We start from the raw sequence: 15,000 nt of genomic DNA, 5'->3' as shown, positions 1-15,000 counted from the left end.
GGGTGAGGGGGTAGGGCTAGGGGTAGGGTCAAGGGGGGTGAGAGGGGGTAGGGGTGGAGAGGTAGGGGTGAGGGGTGAGGGGGGGGGGGGGAGGGGTAGGGGTGAGGGGTAGGGGTTAGGGTAGGGTCAAGGGGGGTGAGAGGGGTAGGGTGAGGGTGAGGAGGTGGGGGTGGATTGGGGACCCTCCTCCATATATATATGTACAGAAAAAAACACACCAATGATTCCTGTCGACGCTCACCTGAGACTCGGACAAAGAAAGATAGTGGTAATGGTGGTGGTGGTGGTAGGTAGGTAGGTAGGTAGAGATAATAGTGGTAGTTGTGGTTGTGATGATAACGATGATGATGATGATGATAATGATGATGATGATGATAGCAGCGGGGGAAGGTGTTCATGATTTGGGTAGGAACAGCTGTTATGCCCCTCGGGAGAAGCGAGTCCTTACCCCTACCCCCCTCCCCTTACCCTCCTCCTCCTCCGTCCAGGACACACTCTTCTCTACCTGCCCAACTTAACGGCACTACCCTCCTTCTCAACCACCTGTTCGTCTCAGCTGGTGCTCCCTTGGCCACCTGTACCTCCCACCACCTGTTGAATCCTCTCACCATCTGCCTCTACCGTAAATTCACTCCAAAGCGATTTCTGTCTCTCCTGGCGCACCTGAGGTGTGTGATGCAACATCAACAAGCGCCAAGAGAGAGAGAGAGAGAGAGAGAGAGAGAGAGAGAGAGAGAGAGAGAGAGAATTGCTGACCACAAGACGACCCCCTCTTCTCTCGCGCGCACACACACACACACACACACACACACACACACACACACACACACACACACACTACCTCAGCATCCTTGAATATCTCGTACACAGAACAGCATCTTGTCAGCGGATTTTTAAGGGGTTTATTAAAAGAAATTTTTTCCTCCATATGTAAAAAAATTTCCTCCAAGTGTAAATGATTCTGAGATACTGAAGGAGATATGTGTTATTAAAAGTTTATTTGTTCAGTTTTATTTCCCTTCAGTGTACAGTACATATATTATTCGATAGCTAAATAAACTAGTTACGTCACAATAAACTCGTTACGTCACTATAAATAAACTCGTTACGTCACAATACACTGGTTACGTCACAATAAACTCATTACGTCACAATAAACACGTTACGTCACAAGGTTATTTTTAACTCTTAATTATAGCATCAAAGGTCAAACTCATCCAGACTCCCAATGTTCCAAATTTACCCCCGAGGAAGACATTCAGAAATAACCCAATGTTGACGCCACCACCACGACCACCAGCTGACCACCCCGTGTGTTATTGTCATCAGCACCACACATGATCAGCTGACCAAGAGACCAGGTAATTGGTATAGTGACTTGTGAACGCCGCCAGGAATGCCATACCTGTTACACCTCACCTGCGTCGTGGGGGGTGGGGGGGGGTCACCGCTTAATACAAAGACAACCAGACATACATACATACATACATAGAGACAACCAGATATAGATACATACATATATACATACATACATGCATACAGAGAACCACCCAACCAGACAGACAACCAGACAACAAAAAGTACGACCCACAACTCTTAAGAACTTTGGCCATGTCATAAAAAATAAAATAAAATAATATTAAAATTCCTTTCCTTAATGGTCTTAAAGTTGACGAAAAAAAAAAAATAATATCCGCTTGTAAACAAAACACCTGTCTCATTAACACAGTGACGTAGTAGAGTATACACACCTGGGGCATAACATACATACATACATACATACAGTACTATACATAGCTGATTCATACCACTCGTTATATTATATAATTTTAATCTCTTAGAGTACGAGGGTAGTTATCGTACTCGGGTATGTTATCGTACTTAAGGGGTGAAGGTTATCGTACTCAAGGGGTGAAGGTTATCGTACTCAAGGGGTGAAGGTTATCGTACTCAAGGGGTGAAGGTTATCGTACTCAAGGGGTGAATGGTTATCGTACTCAAGGGGTGAATGGTTATCGTACTCAAGGGGTGAAGGTTATCGTACCTATGGGATGAAGGTTATTGAACTCAAGGGTGAAGGCTACACGTACCCAAGGTGAATGGTTATCGTACTGGGCGGAAGGCGTACTTATAAAGTTGGCCTGCAATTAAGGTGAAGGGTTATCGTACTAAGGGGAAGGTTATCTACCCATAAGAATGGTTATCGTACTCAAGGGGTGAATGGTTATCGTACTAAGGGTGAAGGTTATCGTACTCAAGGGGTGAAGGTTATCGTACTCAAGGGGTGAAGGTTATCATACTCAAGGGGTGAAGGCTATCGTACTCAAGGGGGTTAACCATTACACTCACAGATACCCTCAGTTTAACATTATACACCATAACCCAGGTACAATTCTTAACTGTAATTTCGTAACATACCTATACCCTTGCCCACCCCCCCCCCTACAGCTGGCATATATCTCTACTAAGTCAATAATATAATACATATACCCCCAATATACCTTTGTACCACTTTATATATATACACCCCTACCCATGTTGTTGTACCCTATGAGTTACTACCCACAACTTTCAAGCACAAATTAATAATATTTCCCCTCTTTCATCTTTTTCCCTCAGCCGCTCCCCGTCCCCGTCCCGTCTCTGTCTTACTCCTATCCTTCCCCCTCTCTCCGACCCTACATCCTCTACCCAACGTCCCTCTATCAAAGCAACGTACCCCCCAGTCTGCACGTTGACACATCCTCATATCAGAGAAAGAAAGACAGTGTGTGTGTATGTGTGTGTGAGAGAGAGAGACGTAGAACTCTTATTGTGAACGAGAGGATGTTGTTGTTTTTGCGTCACCCCAACATTGTCAACAAGACGAACACCAAACACCACCACCACGACCCACCTCTTCCTCCTTCAACACAGTCATCAGCTAGACCTCCTACATGTGCTTTTGTTCCAGGAGGTGTGAGCACCGAGGGAGGGAGAGAATGAGAGAGAGGGAGAGAAGGGAGACAGAGAGACAGGAAAGGGAAGGAGGGAGGAGAGGGTCTTAGTATCACTAGTTCTACATATTCCCCAATAACCTTCCTGTCGAAATAATTACAGTATTTCTATTTGGCTTGATGGAAAAACTTGTTCATAATTTTGTTCATGTTATATGGTGAACATACTCTACTCCTACTACAACTACAACAAGAGACATAACAACAACAACAACAATTACTACTACAAAAACAACTACAACAACAATAACAAACACAACAACAACAAGAGACTAAGACAAATGCCACACCGAAAGCTCAAACAACTTACTAACTTGTCTCTGAAGTTCCAATATACAAAAAAAAAAACATTTCGTAACACGGAGACCAGAGGTGTTGCAATGTACCCCTCCTGCATATAGGCTTTGCAAAGGTCGTCGTTTTTATGCAGCAACAAGGATGAATAGTGAATGGTCAACACGCTGTAGTACTGGTGCTATTTTATCCCTTTATGGTGAGAGAGAGAGAGAGAGAGAGAGAGAGAGAGAGAGAGAGAGAAACCTTTGAAAGATTAAATTCAGCCTCTTCCGGATATCGTCGTCACACAGACCCTCCCAATACCGGACATTACTGATACTAATACCCGGATTCTCTTTATCATGTCCACTAACTCTACTGTCGGACTCTCTCTCTCTCTCTCACCAAAAGGAACTCTTCAGTTCGACCTTAAACCTCTTGAGTTCTTGAGTACGAAGTCTCTTGAGGACGATGACTTAACCATTTGAATACGACGTGTTAACCCTTTCAATACAATGACACAATACTCGTTAATCTTTGACAGGTGCTCTGGAGGGTACCACCTGCCCACCCGCCCACTGTACCCACCTACCCTCCTTGCCCACCTACCCTCCTTACCCACCTACGCACATAGCCATCTGACCTCCCTGCCCAATCAACAAGTTTCCACAAGCGATATCCTCTACGCACACACACACACACACACCCTCAGTGACCTCCACCACCACGCACTAGCAGGATTTGGCAGTGGACAACTGCACCACCCTCGTCATCGCCACCGACTGCCACCGGCAGTCCCCCGCCCACCTCCCACAGTCCGCCACTACAACAAAATTCAGCCCATAAGAGCCCGCACCGATAGATATAAGAACAGCACCATCCCATCTATTGTTAAAATAATAAACAACTCCTGACTTATGTACTGTACAGCCCTGTAAATGTATTGAATGTATATTATTATGTCTAGATCACATGTAAGTTTGTATATTTTCAGCCACCGGCTGCAACTCTATTAATAAACCGTTTATTATTATCATTATTTTTTACACACACACACACACACACACACACGCAGGATGAGGAGGAAACTCATGACAATATGACTAATTCCTCATGACTCACTTCCTGACCCTTCCTCCTTTCCTCCTCTCTTTTGACCCGTCCTTGACTTGGGCCACGTGATCTAACTGGGTCTTGGGGTCACTGGTCAGCAGAAATGAACCAAACCACTAAGAGAGAGAGAGAGAGAGAGGGGGGGGGGTGCTGGTAGTAGAGTGGTACCGCTCTTGCCTTCGCAAGCGAGATGTCACGGGTTCGATTCCCGGGCCGGGACACACTTCCTAGCCCCCATTAGTCCCTGTTCACCTAGCAGTAAAGTAGGTACCTGTTGTAAATCGAAAGTTGCGAATTCGTATTCAGGGACAAGTTGTTGGAGCTTCCAATAACTTGATGACATAAACCATTGACTTTTCAGGCTTCTATGCCCTTGACTCTTCAGGCTTCTACGCCCTTAACTCATGAGACATAAAGGCAAGCATGAACTTAGCATGCTTCCCTGTTGGGCGCTGTAAACGCTTCTGCGCTTCACCTTACACAAGGATGTAGGGGGAGTGCCCAATAAAAAAAAAAAATTAAATAAATAAAAGAGAGAGAGGATGAATTGTGGTTGTTGAATCACCCCCCACCCACCCCGCACACACACACTCTGTTACTATATATAACTTGTTGACATATCTCATGGACCTTCAGACACTTGCGGCCTTAAATGCATGAGTCGAGAACGCAAGCATGAACTCCAGCGTGCTTCCCTGTTGGACGATTGTAAACGCTTTAGTGATTTATGGTATTGGTCATATTGATGAGGGTGGTATCACTGTTCACTGCCACACAGGACAGAGGTTCATATACAGTAGAAGTTATATTCTGTCTGAGGACTAATCAGTGTGTGTTAGCAAATTATGGATAGCCCCAAAAGCGTGGTAGTGAGAAGTGATTGTGCCCTCAGTATCAAGACCTGACTGAATTACTCAAAATAGGCAAATTGTACTCCAAGCTTTGTCAATAAATTTGTTAATCTTTAAAACATTTGAGCTTTGCCTTGCACAAGATGCAACGGGGTGCTCAATAAACTAGCCTCCTCGCGGGGCAAATTAGAAGCTGAACTTAGAGAGAAAGAAAGAAAGAAAGAAAGAGAGAAATAGAGATAGTGAGATAAACTGGGTCAACACCTTACCCCAGCGGAATGGTAGTCGTGTACAGTTCGTGTTGACCTACGAGGAAAACATTCTAGTTGACCGCTGTGCTGAGCTAAGGGTGCAATCAGAGGTCATGTGGTCAGCATCTTAGGGGAAGGGGGAGGGAGGGGGGAGGAAGGCAGTGTGTGTGTGTGTGTGTGTGTAGGGGAGGGAAGGAAAGGGGGAGAGGGAAGGGGTTGTTATGTGTCAGCATCTTAAAAGGAAGGGGGAAGGAGGAAAGAAGGGCAAGCTTGTGAGTGCAAGGGGGGGGGGGAAGAGGCTGCTATGTGGCCGGGGCATCTTAGGGAGGGAAGAGGGAGGAAGAGGGAGGAGGGAGGGGAGGGAGGGGAGGGAGGGAGGGAGGGAGGGAGGAGGGAGGGAGGGAGGGAGGGGAGGAGGAGAAGGAAGGGGTGAGCATAACACAGGAGTGTGGCTGTTGGTGTGTGTTTAGGGAGGGAGGGGGGAAGGGGAAGGAGGAGGAGGAGGAGGGGTTGTTGTTGTTGACGGAGGGCAGCACAAGGTGACCTGTTGCCACAATTTGTTATGACCTCGTTGTTGTTGCCCCCTCCCCCCTCCCCCCTCACCCCTCCGTCTCATACACTCGACAATAAATGGCAGAAAATGACTCCAAATTAAGATCATTGTTGAGTTGTTGACGATAATGACGATGTTATTGTGTATGTATATATGTACGTATGTATGTATGTATATATGTATATATGTATGTATATATGTATGCGTCTGTGATATCACCTCATATCATTAAGTGCTCACTCGGCAACCTTGTAGCTAAATCCGGCTCAGGAAGAGAGAGAGAGAGAGAGAGAGAACACAACATTAACCTGACCGCACCCGCAACAGCAGTTTCCATCCTACGGTAGTTAGCATCCCTGAGATACCGCTCATCCCTGTATCATCCTGAGAGGCTGATTCGGCACAACCTTGGGGTGGGGGGGGGGCTAATTCCGACTCAGGTAAGGGACAGATTTACATCACTACCAACAACAACAACAATAGCACCCTGATCTGTGTTGAGATTAGCTGCAGGTAACTAACTAGCTAACTGTCCAGGTGTGTGTGTGTGTGTGTGTGGAAGGTGTTATTGAGAGGAAAAAAACACGCACAACAAAACAGGATGTGTATATTGGTTGCTTTATTATCCTAGTAGTTAACTTGATGGGAGAGTTTCATTTAACCTTACGACATCCAGTTATTGACGTAGGTTGAGTTACTTACGACATCCAGTTATTGACGTAGGTTGAGTTACTTACGACATCCAGTTATTGACGTAGGTTGAGTTACTTACGACATCCAGTTATTGACGTAGGTTGAGTTACTTACGACATCCAGTTATTGACGTAGGTTGAGTTACTTACGACATCCAGTTATTGACGTAGGTTGAGTTACTTACGACATCCAGTTGGCTGGACGTAGGTTGAGTTACTTACGACACCTAGTTTATGACGTAGGTTGAGTTACTTACGACATCCAGTTATTGACGTAGGTTGAGTTACTTACGACACCTAGTTATTGACGTAGGTTGAGTTACTTACGACACCTAGTTATTGACGTAGGTTGAGTTACTTACGACATCCAGTTATTGACGTAGGTTGAGTTACTTACGACATCCAGTTATTGACGTAGGTTGAGTTACTTACGACACCCAGTTATTGACGTAGGTTGAGTTACTTACGACACCCAGTTATTGACGTAGGTTGAGTTACTTACGACATCCAGTTATTGACGTAGGTTGAGTTACTTACGACACCTAGTTATTGACGTAGGTTGAGTTACTTACGACATCCAGTTATTGACGTAGGTTGAGTTACTTACGACACCCAGTTATTGACGTAGGTTGAGTTACTTACGACATCCAGTTTATGACGTAAGGTTAATGAGTTGATTACCTTACATATCTTTTACATTACCAATTATAAAGAAAATGTTAACGTAAGAATCCTCATTAGATTATCATTATTATTATTATTATTATTATTATTATTACACATTAAAAATAGAGTGGATAATGTAGCAAGATGCTGAATGATAAATGATAAACACCTGTGTTAGATTGATGATGAGGAGAAAGAATGTGAAGGTAATGAAGGAAATGAGTTTATAAAGTGATGGAGAAGATGAATATGAGGGAGGGTGGGGGGAGAGATGAGGGAGAGATGAGGGAAAATTCTTGTGGGCAGGGTGAGAGACAGCGCCTTCTCTCACACTAGTATCTCACCAATACACTGAGTTACACTGGCTGACTGTGGAGATGTGGCGTGGGTGAAGGAGGGAGGGAGGGAAGGAATGAGGGAGGGGGAAAGGGATGAGGAGGGAAGGGATGAGGGGAGGGGAGGGAGGGAGGTAGGGAAAGCGATGAGGGAAGGAGGGGAGGGAGGGGGAGGATGGGGAGGGAGGGAGGGAGAGAAAGGATGAGGGAAGGAGGGGGGAGGGATGAGGGAGGGAGGGAGGAGGGAGAGGTGATGTAAGGGAGGAAAGGAGGGAGGGAGGGAAGTGGTGAGGTGGTAAGTTTCCAGGGGGGGGGAGAAATGGCCATGAACCTCGGCTGTCCTCCACTCCTCCTCCAACCTGCGCCCCTCCACACACTGCCCTCCTCCACACCCACACTGCACCCCACCCCACACCACACCCCCTCACACCCCCCACACTACACCCCACACCCACACTACACCCCTACACCCCACACTGCACCCCTACACCCCACACTACACACCCCCACACCACTCACACCCTACACCCACACCACACCTCACACACTGCATACACCCCACACACCCGCACCACACCCCCACACACCCACACTACACCCCTACACATTCACACCACACCATACACACCACACACACCCCACACACCCGCACTACACCCCACACACCTGCATTACACCCCTACACACCTGCACTACACCCCACACACCCGCACTACACCCCACACACCCACACTACACCCCACACATTCACACTACACCCATACACACTCACACTACACCCCTCACACACCTGCACTCACACACCCCCTACACACCCGCATTACACCCCACACACCCGCACCACACCCCCACACACCACCACCCCTACACACTCCACACCACACCCCCACACACCACACTTCACCCCTACACCCCTACAAACTCACAACACACCCCTACACGCCCGCACTACACCCCTACACGCCCGCACTACACCCCTACACGCCCGCACTACACCCCTACACACTCACACTACACCCCTACACACTCACAATACACCCCTACACTCTTCATCGTTTTCCTCACCTCCCCCTCTCTTTTCTCTCACACCCCTTCCATATCGCTCTTTTCCTGTCTCCCGTTCCGTTTAATATACACCTGCCAGCACACCCTGTCACACTTGCCACGGGACAGAAGTTAGAGGGGACGGGAGGAGGTTAAATGGGACGGAAACGGGACGGAAGGTTAAAAGGGACAAGTTAGACGGGAGAAGGTTAAATGGGACGGAAGTTAGACGGGACGGTAGAAGGTTAAATGGAACGGAAACGGGACGGGAGGAGGTTAAATGGAACGGAAACGAGACGGGATTATGAGAGAACCTATTGGTTGTGAGTCACGCTGTCCTAAGACTGACCAACTGCGTCGTTCGTAATAATAACAGCCATAGACCTACAGACATACACTTCATACACACATAAAGATATATACAAACACACATACAGCCATACAGACATACAGCTATACATAGACATACACACCTACATTCATACAGATACATACAGCCATACAGTTATCGCCTTGAATTACTCTTTCCCCAGACGACAAAACAGCGGGTATAAAAGTCAATTCAAACGTTATCAAATACATCATAATTTCAAAAGTACAGGAGAGATACAGTATTTATGTAGTGAGGGAGAGGGCAGGAATAAGTATAAGGCGAGTTACAGTAATACAGTAGAGTACAGTAGGTCTATAAGTGGTCCGGATAGGTTTAAAAAGAGTGCGACGTCAGACGCTGCGGATTTTTAAGAGCTCTCGCAGCAGCAGCTCTTACTGTCTTTGTTACACCTGTGCTAGACGGGAACGACGCCGACCAATGAGAGCGCCCGCAAAACACAGCCCCCGTCACGCTATTGGTCAACCAGGCGACTCGGGGCGGCTGGGGGATGGGAAGGAGGAGTGAGGAGAACTGTGCGATTTTCCTGCTTCCCGGGAACAAATTATTTCCTTTGTTATATATTAAAGACACATAACAGCGACCTACTAGACCCCGCCGCCACGTCCTGATGGAGGGAAGGACGCCGTCGCTTCTCCTAGAGGGGGTGAGAGTGTGGAGGGACAGAACGAGGAGGAAGAGAAGAATAGAACATTAAGTAGTACCTCCTGGCGTCACGATCTGGAACTCCCGCCAACACACAACACTACGACACTAACCAGTTTTTGTATCATATATTTCGCCACCAATAATAAACTTCTTCCCGCCGCGGTATTTTTTTTTCTCTCTCTCCCTCCTCCTCCTCCTCCTCCTCCTTCTTCACATCTACCAGCGGTCCCTCACAGTATCGTAAGACGGGAACAATTTGGTTTTCTCACATTACTACAGTTTTAACATGGGAATAATCTCGCAAACTGATGCACGTATTACTGTCCACACTAATTAATAAATAAATAAAAAGAGTAAATTAATTATAAGTAAAGGTAGAAAATAACTCATTTATTTACACGAAAAAAAAAAAGATTCATATACGATCAAAATACGAACCATTTTTGTGTTTTTTTTACGACAGTCATTAATAGTTACGACCCTAACAAGGTACTACAGTAGTTAGGGCCATTACACATAACCGCCGTAAGAAAGGGGGCGGAGGGATGTATGGGGGGGAATTGACTGGTGTGTGTGTGTGTGTGTCTTGAACCAGCAACAGCCACCTCACCACAAACACACGCACATATACACACATAAATTCTGCCGGTTTCCTGGTGTAATTTGCCGGAGTATGACGGATACATGCCGCGTTTATTGCGTGTTATTCCCGGATTATCACGGATATCTGCCGGATTCTTCAGCTATCAATATACCGGTAACACAGCACCTGCCGGATTCGATGTGCCGGACATTAACGGTTCTTCAGCACCTCAAGTACCGGCCCCTGGAGATGTGTTACCGGTCCTTAAAGATGTATTACCGGTCACTGAAGATGCGTTACCGGTCCTTGAAGGTGTGGGAGCCGGAAACCGGTCGTATGAAACCGGAAATGATGGCGAGAGAGAGAGAGAGAGAGAGAGAGAGAGAGAGAGAGAGAGAGAGCGGAAACGCCAGCTCGGTGTAGATGATGAAGGGGGAGGGGGGAACCTGGTCTAGCACATCGCAAGAATAACAATGTACTTGATCACGACCACAACTCAGCCAGGGCCGTTCGTGGATGTTTCTCCGTCAGTGAGTGAATGAGTCGGTCAACACGCCATGGCTCAAGTTCGTGGCAGAGTTAATGTTGTTAATAATAATAATAGGGAGAGGGAAAGGAGGGTGACGGAAGAGAGGGGGGCAAGGATCCCTATGTGAGGAAGGGTTAAGTGAGAGGGGTTCTTGTGGAGTGGAAGAGGGATTCGTTTCCTTGATGAGAGAAATGTTAGGGTCATTCGGTGGGGGATTCCTACGTGAGGGAGGGTAGAGGCAAAAACAGAGGAAGATAGGGGAAGGGTGAGTAGTCGTCAGAGTGGGAAGAGGAGGGAGGAGAAATCAGTTCCCTTAGAATACACAGGAAGATGGTTTGAATCCTTTAAGGGAGGGTGTGGAGGAGAGAGAGGGATGTGGGGAGGAAGGGGTGTGTGGTGTGGGGGGAGAGAGAAAGTCCTCTCTAATAGGGTGTGACGGCGAGGTACTGTAAGGAGGGAGGGAGAGGAGAGGGGGGGGGGGGAGGTTCTGTATAGAGGGAAGGAGAGAAGGAGAGGGGGTGAGGTAGGTCTGATAGGAGGTCTACGTCTGAGTGATGGCAGGACGTCACGAATCAGTACACAGAAAACGGGGTACGGGGAGGGAGACGGCATTTCCGACCAACCTGTTGAGTTTAACGTATTTTTCACACTCTTAGGACAACGCCCGTGTGTGTGTGTGTGTGTGTGTGTGTGTGTGTGTGTGTGTGTGTGTGTGTGTGTGTGTGTGTGTGTGTGTGTGTGTGTGTGTGTTTAAGTTATCTACAGATATTCATATCATATCCCAAAATAATTTGATCATGTTAGGTTAGGTTAGGTTACTAGCATCAGCCAAAATCGACATAAATAACAACCGGAAACACAGATAAAGGCTGAACCCTGTGTAGCGAGCCGCTCCGCTGACCCTCCCACCTCCTAGACGATCTGTGACCTTCATGACCTTGGCCTACGAAGGTCAAGTTCAAAAGAGTTACACACCTCTTTGTATACCACAGTGCCCACCCTGCCCACCATACCCATGACCTTTAGTGTGAGGTCATCAGTTGTTGCTGGGCAGTGACATCAGGGGCAAGGGGTCATCACATACGATTATCATTCCTCTACAGTTAAATAATTAATGGTGGTGGTGGTGGTGGTGATGGTGGTGGTGGTGGTGATGGTGGTGGTGGTGGTGGTGGTGAGGGCCACAGGTGTTCACCATAAATTAAGCCGGGAGCCACTGACCCTATACACCTGCGCAACAATACCCAATCTCCAACCTACGCACCTCACACACCTGCTCCACACGCCTGTGCTCACCCTGACACACACATACACACACCTGCTGTCCCTCGTGTTGCCGCACCGTATGAACTATGTATATGTATCCACTAATGAGCCTTGAGGACAGGTGTTGGGGGGGGGGTTGAGGTGTACCTAATGAATAAGATGGATTATCAATATACATGATTAACACGTACAGGTGTAACTCATCACCTGAGCAGAGATAAACACCTGTATGGCCTCGTGCCCTTGGTTACTGCCCTACCTACCACACCTGTTGTTCTCACACCTGTACACCTCATGACACACACACACACACACACACACACACACACACACACACACTGAAAACGTTAAAAATCGACTTAAACTCAATAAAGGCTTAAAAAATATAAATAATTCTCTAAACTATATTAACTTCGACCCAGACAAAACCGTAACTTAAAAAGAAAAATCTACACGATTATCTATAGGAGGCAATAATATACCAATAAGAACAAGAACCCGTCCGAAGACTTTGATTCCACCTAAGAACAAAACAACAGGTTCCAATCATTTATACTTCCCCTGGAGGCCTCTATGACCGGGAGATATATATATAGAGTATAGGATTTAATTCTACATAACTGAAACCTGAAGGATTCCTGTAAGATAAGGTTTCAAAGAGTTTCAAATGCTACAAGTAACGCAGTGGAGATTTACAGTGAGTAGAATTAGTTTCGAGTCAGAATACCCTCGAGGTTTCAATTTTCCACGTTAATGCACAGGTTTGAATATCTTCCAAAAGGAGGTTCCAATCCCACAAACACGTAATTAAAGATTCTAATAGCCTGTCTGAGGGTTCCAATTGTATTTATAAAGGTTTAAATTCGACATAAGACAAAAAATAGGCTCTACAGAAAGGTTCGAATTCCAGAACTTCATGAAAAAAGGTTCGAATCTAATTAAAAGATAAACAATAGGTTCCAATAGGCTCCATAAGGGTTTTCAAATTCTAAATAACTCTCAAAGAGATTAGGGGGGGTGAAATGCTCTCTCAGCTCGAGGGGGATTAAGGGGGTGGAAATGTCTCAGCTCATGAGAGTTAGGGGTGGAAATATCTCAGCTCAGGGAGTTGAGAGGTGGAAATGTCTCCAGCTCAGGAGGAGTTAGGGGGGTGAAATGCTCTCAGCTCAGGGGGTAAGGTATAAGCTTTATCAAACCTCTGTGCAGGTCTGCAGGCGTGGGCGAGAGTTGACGTCATTGAGGTTAAAGGTGAGGAGAGAGAGAGTCAACAGGTAGCAGCAGAGTTGGAAGAAAATTCGCTCTCCTCCTCACCTCACTCTCACCTCTCTCCTCCTCTCTCCTGCCTCACCCTCTCTCTTCTCACTTCACCTCCCCTCACCCCCCCCCTTCTTCCCCACCACCAAAATAACCCCAGCTTCCAAAGTTCACGAGAGAGAGAGAATTAAATATGAAAATCTCTCAAATTTGTTTTACTTATCTCTATTACTTTTCCCATCTCTCTCTTCCTTCCTTCTTTCTCTATTTTCCCTCTTCAAGCTTGCCCCTCTCCCCCACCTGTCCCCTGGCCTAACCTAATTTAACATAACCACAACCTAACCTAACCTAACCATCGCCATTAAAGGGTTATCGCTCGCCTCCCAACCAACCAACCAAACCAACCAGCGTCCTCATTCCTCTCGTCTCTTTTTAAGATTAACGACCCGACTACTAACGAGGCAATTATACCCGTAATCGCCTTGTTTAACGACCCCTTGTGAATTCGCGCGTTAACCACCACCTATCCTCGCTCGCTTCCTGGTGGCTTGATCTTGGCTTTATCCTATATTACTTCTATTTGGATATTTTGTATTGTGGTTATTTGGCTAATTTTTATTATGGCTATTTTTATATACTGGCTATTTTGTTGTGGCTATTTAATTTATTTTTTCGTTATTTTATATTATTTATATTTTATACCCGGTTATATTTTACGGAGTTAAGTAAATACTTGAATAAATACAATTAAATTAATAAACAAACAAAATTACTTTTACACGTAAAAATAAACAAATAAACAATAACAAACAAAATAAATTAAATCCTTTCTTAATTGTAATCATAAACAACAACAAAAGCAATACAAGTAAGATTTTATCATCCTGTGCAAGTTTTCCAGCCAAATTATTTTATAACCTAGTTTTCCCGCCAATTATTATATTATAATTTTCCCGCCAAAATAATATTATCCTATTATTATTTCCCATTAAAATAGTCTCAGTTAGTTTCCCCATGTCTTTCTAATTTACTATCTTTATTTTCCCGCCATTTATATCACTTTCCCGCCAAAAATTCCTATTTTTCCAACTCCAAACATTCTATCGTATTTTTCCCGCCAAAAAAATCCCGCGCGCAATTCTACCCAAGACTTCCTACATCCGGTGACGTCATATAGGAACCTCAGCCTTACTTCCTCCTCCTGTCGCCACCGCCGCCGCTCACGATCGCCTTTAGAGGAATAACCATCCTTAAGACTAGGCATCAGAGAGGCCCTAACTGCGTAAACAAGGACGGGTAGGGTTGGAGGGGAGGAGGAGGAGGAGGATGTAGCGTATAAAACATTGAGCGTATCATGTGTAAGGCTGTGTGTGTGTGTGTGTGTGTGTGTGTGTGTGTGTGTGTGTGTTTATAAGTTCCTTCATTTTGTCTCTTCTTATTTCTTTCATTTCATAATTTTTTTTTACGATTTTTCCTTCCTTCTTCTTGCTGCTCCTCCTCCTTCTCTCCTTCCCTTCATCATTTCCTCCTTTCCCCTTCCTCTCCTCTTCTC

The 15,000-nt window shown here is 45.8% G+C and overlaps 1 protein-coding gene across 6 annotated transcripts in view; it reads right to left on the bottom strand.

The window, feature by feature from the left end:
• Window positions 1-15,000, bottom strand: part of LOC121880190 (ecdysone-induced protein 74EF-like) — a 207,993-nt gene that overhangs the window by 68,632 nt on the left and 124,361 nt on the right. The window lies entirely within an intron of this gene.

The sequence above is a fragment of the Homarus americanus genome, unplaced genomic scaffold, assembly GCF_018991925.1.
Source record: "Homarus americanus isolate GMGI-L3 unplaced genomic scaffold, GMGI_Hamer_2.0 scaffold30108, whole genome shotgun sequence".
NCBI classification, from domain to species: domain Eukaryota; kingdom Metazoa; phylum Arthropoda; class Malacostraca; order Decapoda; family Nephropidae; genus Homarus; species Homarus americanus.
This window is presented reverse-complemented; position numbering and strand designations above follow the sequence as displayed.